Raw genomic sequence first — 7,156 nt, 5'->3', positions numbered from 1 at the left:
CTGGTCAGAGTCGGCCAAGAGAAACTTCGTGACAAAAGTAAAGAAGAGAAGATAAAGTAAGCTTACCATAGGCGGGGGATGGGCACGGGAGTACGGCTCCTTGCCAAACTGCCACTCGTCGGTGAGCTTGCAGTTCACGAGGTAGTTGACCATGAGAGCTACCTCGGCATGAGGCATCTCCTTGGTGCACATCCGACTCGGATCGAGTTGGCCGCTCATTTGACAAATCATATGAGGGCAGCCTTGGAGCGAGAACACCCGGCGCACCACGAAGGCGGCCAGCAGGTCGGGCCCTCCGACTAGACCATTACCCGAAGCCGCGCGACGGCGGTGGCTCCAGCAGGCGACAACATTCTGGCCCGATGGGACCACTGGGGCCGCCTCCCAGCCGGCGGGCCGGCTACATAAGCCGGCAAGTTGACGAAGTTGCCCTGCGGGGCGACGTTCTTCACGTAGAAGTAGGATTTCTGCCAGCGCTTCACCGACTGGATCAGCGTGATGGGAGGAAAAGGGTTGTCGGCTACCGGCCTCCGCACCGCGATGAAGGCGCCGCTCTGAGCCGGTATGCCCTGCATGGCGGTGCCGAGCTTGGACTGGAAGAATTCCCCCCAGAGCTCGAGGGTGGGAAGGACGCCAAGGAAGCCCTCGGACAAAGTGACGAACACAGACAACAGCACCACCGTGTTTGGAGTGAGGTGGTGCGGCTGGAGCTGGTAGAATTCGAGGAAGGAGCGGAAGAAGGCGCTCGCAGGCAGGCCAAGGCCGCGCAGGAAGTGCGAGCGGAAGATTACCCGCTCGCCTTCCTCCGGCACCGGCGAGATCTCCCTCTTCGGCGCAAGACGGACCCGCACATGGTCCTCGCCGGGCAACCGCCACTTCTTGCGGAGGAAGTCGATGTGGTCCACGTGAACGTTGGAGTCGTCCCAGTCTTCGCCGCGCAACATGACGGCAAGAAGCTGATGAGAAAGGGCGCGGCGACGGCGAAACCACGGCCCCGCGGCGGCGAAGCTGCGGGGTAGTGCGAAGACTAGAGGGACGGCGCGGCTGCGAGGGGCTGCAGCGACGGAGAGAAAGAAGAAGAAGATGGTCGAGCGAGGGTGAGCGTGCGAGCGTCTGCCGCTCCCCCTCCTCCCCCTATTTATAGCCTCGTGCGGCGATGCCGAGGAGGCGAGGCGTGGGGGGAACGTGGGATTAATTGCACCCACTCCCCCACGCCCCGCGATTATTGCGCCCTAACGGCGTGCGGAAACTGCCGTTGGAAGGCGAGCGGCCCGTTTTGGGCCACAGAAGATCCACACCTAGGCCTAGGCGTGGAAGTGGCGGGCCCCGGCCTGCAGCGGCATCCCGTCACGCGCGTGGGCTGGCAGGCCCTTCCAGCCGGAGGGTGCCACGTGGCGCGCGGGTAGCAAGCGGCCGGCCCGCAACCCGGCGTGCGCGCCGGCTGGCTCCCGCCTTCAGACTTCAAACCCCCACCAAGACGGCGTACCTGATCAAAGCCGGCTCCTAGCTGCTGGCTCTTCAAGATAGGAAGCTGATTGAGCTTCTCGTCCTCCTTTCAGCCTCGAAGCTCAACCAACTTCGGGGACTACGGTCGGAGTAAATGGCCACGGGTAGCCTAACCGACTCCCCATGGCTCTTCAAAAATTATCGGGCCGATCGAGCCTTCAAGCACCCAAAGCACAGGGCCGCCTTCCCCTGGCCGGCTATCTCAAGGACCGACTACGAGAAGACGGCCCGGCCCTAAAAACCCTCCCGAAGAGATTTACAAGATGGCCGACTCCAGGAAGCCGGCCACAACAGGACCGACTCCCAGAAGCCGGCCACAAGAAGACCGGCTCCCGGCAAGCCGGCCAAGACTGCACCCTCAAGGGCTGCACCCACATAACGGTGACGAGACGGGGCGTGGCTACAGTACAGCCTGCCACCCCCGAATCCCAGAGCACGCGTGGCCACAGTGCGCCGTACGGGTCGGGCATCCCCCGTCCAGCGCGGCACTGTTGCCATGTTGACCATGACGCCACCCACGACAGGTTGTCAGTACGGCCCGCAGGCGGCGGGCGCCTTCAGCCAGAGAGACGCTCGAAGGCGGCCAAGCCTCCCCCAGTCGGCCTGGAGTGTAGCCGGCTCCCAATAGTCGGCTACCTCCCACCCTCGAAGTATGTGCATCATTAAGGAGACAAGACGAGGTAAGGCTATAGTGAGAGCCCGCCAGGCGGCGACACTATAGCCATGCTTACCTCGACAAAGCCCTCGTCATCAGGGGCGAGGCAACAGTAACCAGCCATCGACAAGACCCCCAGGCGGTGGGGCAGGCCTGTCGGCCAAGAGGCCGGCAGCCGGCGGGACCCACCAGTCGACGGGCCCTAGCGGTCGGCGGAGAAGCCGACGAATACAGACACTGACGGCTAGGACCCGCGTCCAGCCGGGTTACCATTGTACCCCTGGGGGTAGGCCTAAAGCCCCCGGGGCACTCATGCAAAGGGTTGATCTCTTAGAGTTTTAGACACCACGTAGAGAGAAAAGGAGAGCTAGCCTTCCCCTTCTTCTTCCTCTAGCCAAACAACTCAAGGAGCCACTTATTGTCACTTGTGTTGATCTAGTGATCATGCGGAGACCCCGCAGAGCAGGACTAGGGTTGTTATCTCCACGGAGAGCCCCGAACCTGGGTAAGATTCGCCGGCGTGCATGTCTTCGCCTTATCCGGTTTCCAGGCACTGGCGATTTCTTACTGGCTCCCACAATCATAAGCCACCCGTTGGCATATGTCGCACCTACCACCCGACACTAGCCGCCGCCTCTTCTCCCTCCCACCGACCACGCCACCATGTGCATCCACTCATCCATCTCCGGTGCCACCAACCCCTTCGCCGGTCCAGACCCCACTGACATCCGCAACATCAATATCCGTGAGCGCGTTCCCGTGATCCTCGATCAGACCGACTCCACGTACTATGCATGGAAGACCTACTTCTCGCTCCTCTTTCGTGAGAACAATCTTGTGGACCACGTCGACGGCTTAGTCGACTCCCACACCTGGAGGATGACTTCGAGTGGACCGCGATCGACGCTATGCTCATTCGGTGGTTCTTCCTCACCATCTCGAAGGACCTGTTTCACACAGTCGTCGGCGATGGTGATGATGCACGCGCCGTGTGGGTGAAACTCAACGGCCTCTTTACCGACAACAAGCTTCAGCGTCGCGTTTTTCCGTAGCAGGAATTTTTTTGGTTGTCATCTGGATGATCAATCAATTGATGACTACTGTAGTCGTTTCAAGACGTTGTCTGATGAGCTTTGTGATATCGGCGCCAAGATTGATTGTGATCTCCTCCTCAGCACGCTCACCACCGGCCTCAACGAGGACTTCGGCAACGCCGTCGCCAACCTCACCTTGAAGGCGGAGCCCTCCTTCCCCAAGTTTGTGGCGTACTTGCGGTTGGAGGAGTGCCGGATGAAGCAGGTGAAGAAGCGCGTGCAGCACACCGCCCTCGCCGGCGGCACCTCTGGCGACGTACCGCCGCCGCCCACTCCAACAGCGCCGCGGCAACAGCCGCCTCCCGCGCCCCCGGGGTACTTCCCCCTCCCACCTGCGCCACCTGCCCCTCCCACCCCACCCCAGCGGCAGACGAGCTGCGGCCGGCGCAACAACAGCCGCGAGGGCGGGCGACAAAAGCAGAACCAGCAGGCGCATGGGGGGGGGGCTCGAAAGCAGCAGCGCACGCCGCCGTGGACGTACGACACCAACCCGTGGACCGACATTGTTCACGCATACTCGATGCCGGTCCCACGGCCTCCTGCACCGGGCATCCTCGGGCCTCGTCCGGCGAGCCACCAGATGTACCTCGCCGTGCCCAGAGCCGCCGCCTATCCGGCCCTACCTGCACCGCCGGTGGCTATGGCGCCACCCCGGTGCCCCTTATGGCGGGTTCTACCCGCCCCACGTTTTGGCGCCATGGGATCCCGCCCTCCTGGCTGCCCTGCACTCGGCTCCGTCACCCAGTAACTATGGTGGCAGTGGCGAATGGTACATGGACTCGGGTGCCACCGCTCACATGACATCTCATCCCGGTAACCTCACCTCTTCCACTCCCGCTCATACTCTCACTCGCATCACCGTTGGTAACGGTTCCTCCTTAGCCATTACACATGTGGTCATATGTCATTTCCTTCTACTTCTACTCCTATCACCGTGTCTAATGTTCTCGTCTCTCCGGACTTAGTCATGAACCTTGTGTCTGTTTGTCGCCTTGCTCGTGAGAATCCTATTACTGTTGAATTTGATGATGTTGACTTTTCTGTGAAGGACGCCCGTACCCGGATGGTTCTCCACCGATGTGATAGCCCCGACGAGCTCTACCTAGTGCCCTCCTCCGCCACAACCTCCACCCGCCCAGTCGCCCTTGCCTTCAGTGTCGACCTTTGGCATGCTCGTCTCGGTCATCCCAACTCCATCGTTTTGCGTCAAATTCTTCAGAGTTTTTCGTTCTCATGTAATAAGGTTGACGACCACACTTGTGAGGCACGTTCATCTTCCCTTTAGTGCGTCTAAAACTATTTCCACTTTTTCATTTCAGTTATTTTATAGTGATGTTTGGACATCCCCGGTTGCAAGCAACACGGGCTACCTATACTATTTGGTGATTTTAGATGATTTCTCTCATTATGTGTGGACATTTCCTCTTCATCGCAAGTCCGACGCTCTTGCCACACTCACCGCCTTTTATTCGTACGTCACCACACAGTTTGGACGTCCCTCACTTGTTCCTATACGTCCCAACAAAATGGCCGCGCCGAGCGTGTCATTCGCACTCTTAATGAATGCGTCCGCACGTTGCTATTTCACTCTAACGTGCCCCCTCGGTTTTGGCCGGACGCTCTCGCCACCGCCAGCCTTCTCATGAACATCTGCCCGTGTCGCCCCTGCTGGAACTATGCTCCTCACCAGCTCCTCTTTGGTGCACCCCCATCTTATGGACTTCGCATCTTCGGGGTGTCTCTATTATCCTAGCACCGCATCCACCACTCCCCACAAACTAGCTCCCCGGTCGGTTCCTTGCATTTTTCTCGGCTACCCTCCCAACACCAAAGGTTACCGGTGCTATGATCCAGTGTCCCACCGCGTTTTTACATCGCGGCACCTGTACTTTGATGAGACGGTGTTCCCTTTCCAGCAGGTACCATCCTCCGCCGAGCTGCCTCCGGTTCCTCCCGCGGTGCCCTACCTTGGTGCAGCACTCGGCCATGTCTCGCCACCACACCTGGCGGGCCGCCCCCTTCGCCGAGTACCGCCCCCGCCTCACCCCCGAGCTCGGCGCCCTCTGCCACAGCAGTCCCCTCGGACGTCTCTGGCCCGGCCGCCTCCTCTAGCGGCGCCCCCACCCTCGGCCGCCTCGGGTGCGGCCACCTCAGGCTCGGCCGGCTCGGGTGCAGCCTCCGGCTCAGTCGCCTCGGGCGTGACCTCCTCTGGCTCGGCTGCTGCGGGCTCTACGGCTGCTTTGACCTCGGTGTCCTCTGAGACTGGCTCGACTTCATCATCACATGTCTCCCCTCCGGCTCCTTCGGAGGGTGCTGCACCCCCCTCCGGTGTGGTCACCCGGGCTCGTACTGGGATGTTCCGCCCTAGCATGCGTTACACCTCCGACGAGTACGCGTGTGCTGCATCCACCTTGGCGCCGTCTCCGCTACCTTCCTCCACTCGCATAGCCCTTCGGGATCCGAACTGGCTCGCTGCGATGTGTGAGGAATTCGACACCCTGCAGCGCAACCGTACGTGGCAGCTTGTTCCGCGGCCTCCCCACGCTAATGTCATCACTAGGAAGTGGGTGTTCCGCCACAAGACTCACCCCGGCGGCTCCCTTGAGCGCTATAAGGCACGATGGGTGGTGCGAGGTCTTCGACAGCGTGCTGGCGTGGACTTCACCGACACCTTCGCCTCGGTTGTTAAACGGGGCACGATTCGCGCTGCCCTCCAGCCGGCTGTTTCTCGAGCCTGGCCAGTTCACCAGCTCGACATGTCCAATGATTTCCTGCATGGTCATCTCGATGAGCAGGTGTTTTGTCAGGAGCCCACCGGCTTCGTCGACACCACATAATCGGACCACGTGTGCTTGCTTTCCCGTTCTCTTTATGGGTTGAAGCAGGCACCTTGGGCTTGGTACCAGTGTATTGCGGCCATCCTTCAGCGGGAGGGGTTTCGATGCACACAGTCCGATGCCTCCCTATTTGTCTATCATCAGGGTGCCGGCACTGTGTACGTCGATGACATCATCCTGACTGCTTCTTCGCTAGCGCTCCTTTAGCAGATCACAGCTTGTCTTAGCAGCAAGTTCGCCCTCAAGGACTTGGGGGGTTCTCCATTACTTCCTCGGCATCGGGGTTGTTCATCGTGCCACTGGCTTCTTTCTGCATCAGCAGAAGTACGCCTACGAGCTTATGGAGCGAGCCGGCATGCTTAATTGCAAGCCTGCTCCCACGCCTGTCGATACGAAGGCTAAGGTGTCCACCAGTGAGGGCTCTCCGGCGTCCGACGCTGCCTTCTACCGCTCCATCGTCGGTGCTCTACAGTACCTCACGCTGAAGCGGCCGGATCTGCAGTATGCCGTGCAACAGGTGTGCCTTCACATGCACTCCCCCCGTGATACTCATTGGGCTCTAGTGAAACGTATTCTCCAGTATATACGTGGCACCAAGGCTATGGGTCTCACTCTGACGGCTTCCTCTGCCACCGACCTCGTCGCCTACTCCGACTGGGTTGGGTGCCCTGACACTTGTCGCTCCACCTTAGGCTACTGCGTCTACCTCGGGCCTTCTTTGATCTCATGGTCGTCTAAACGACAACCCGCGGTTTCATGCTTGAGTGTTGAGGCCGAGTAATGGGATGTGGCTAACGCCGCCGCGGAATGTTCCTGGCTACGACGGCTGCTTCAGGAGTTGTTGTGTGAGGTTCCCAAGGCCACGATTGTCTACCGTGACAACGTCTCCGTGGTCTACCTGTCTGCCAACCCTGTCCATCAACGCCGGACAAAGCACATTGAGCGTGTCCGGGTCCTGCATATGCCCACCGATCAGTTCGCCGATGTCATGACGAAGGTACTGCCCACCTTGACTTTCGAGGGCTTTCGGTCTAGTCTTTGTGTCTCCGGCGACGCTTCGACTG

Source organism: Triticum aestivum, chromosome 4D (genome assembly GCF_018294505.1).
Source record: "Triticum aestivum cultivar Chinese Spring chromosome 4D, IWGSC CS RefSeq v2.1, whole genome shotgun sequence".
In the NCBI taxonomy this organism is placed as follows: Eukaryota; Viridiplantae; Streptophyta; class Magnoliopsida; order Poales; family Poaceae; genus Triticum; species Triticum aestivum.
Note: the sequence above shows the minus strand (reverse complement) of the source record.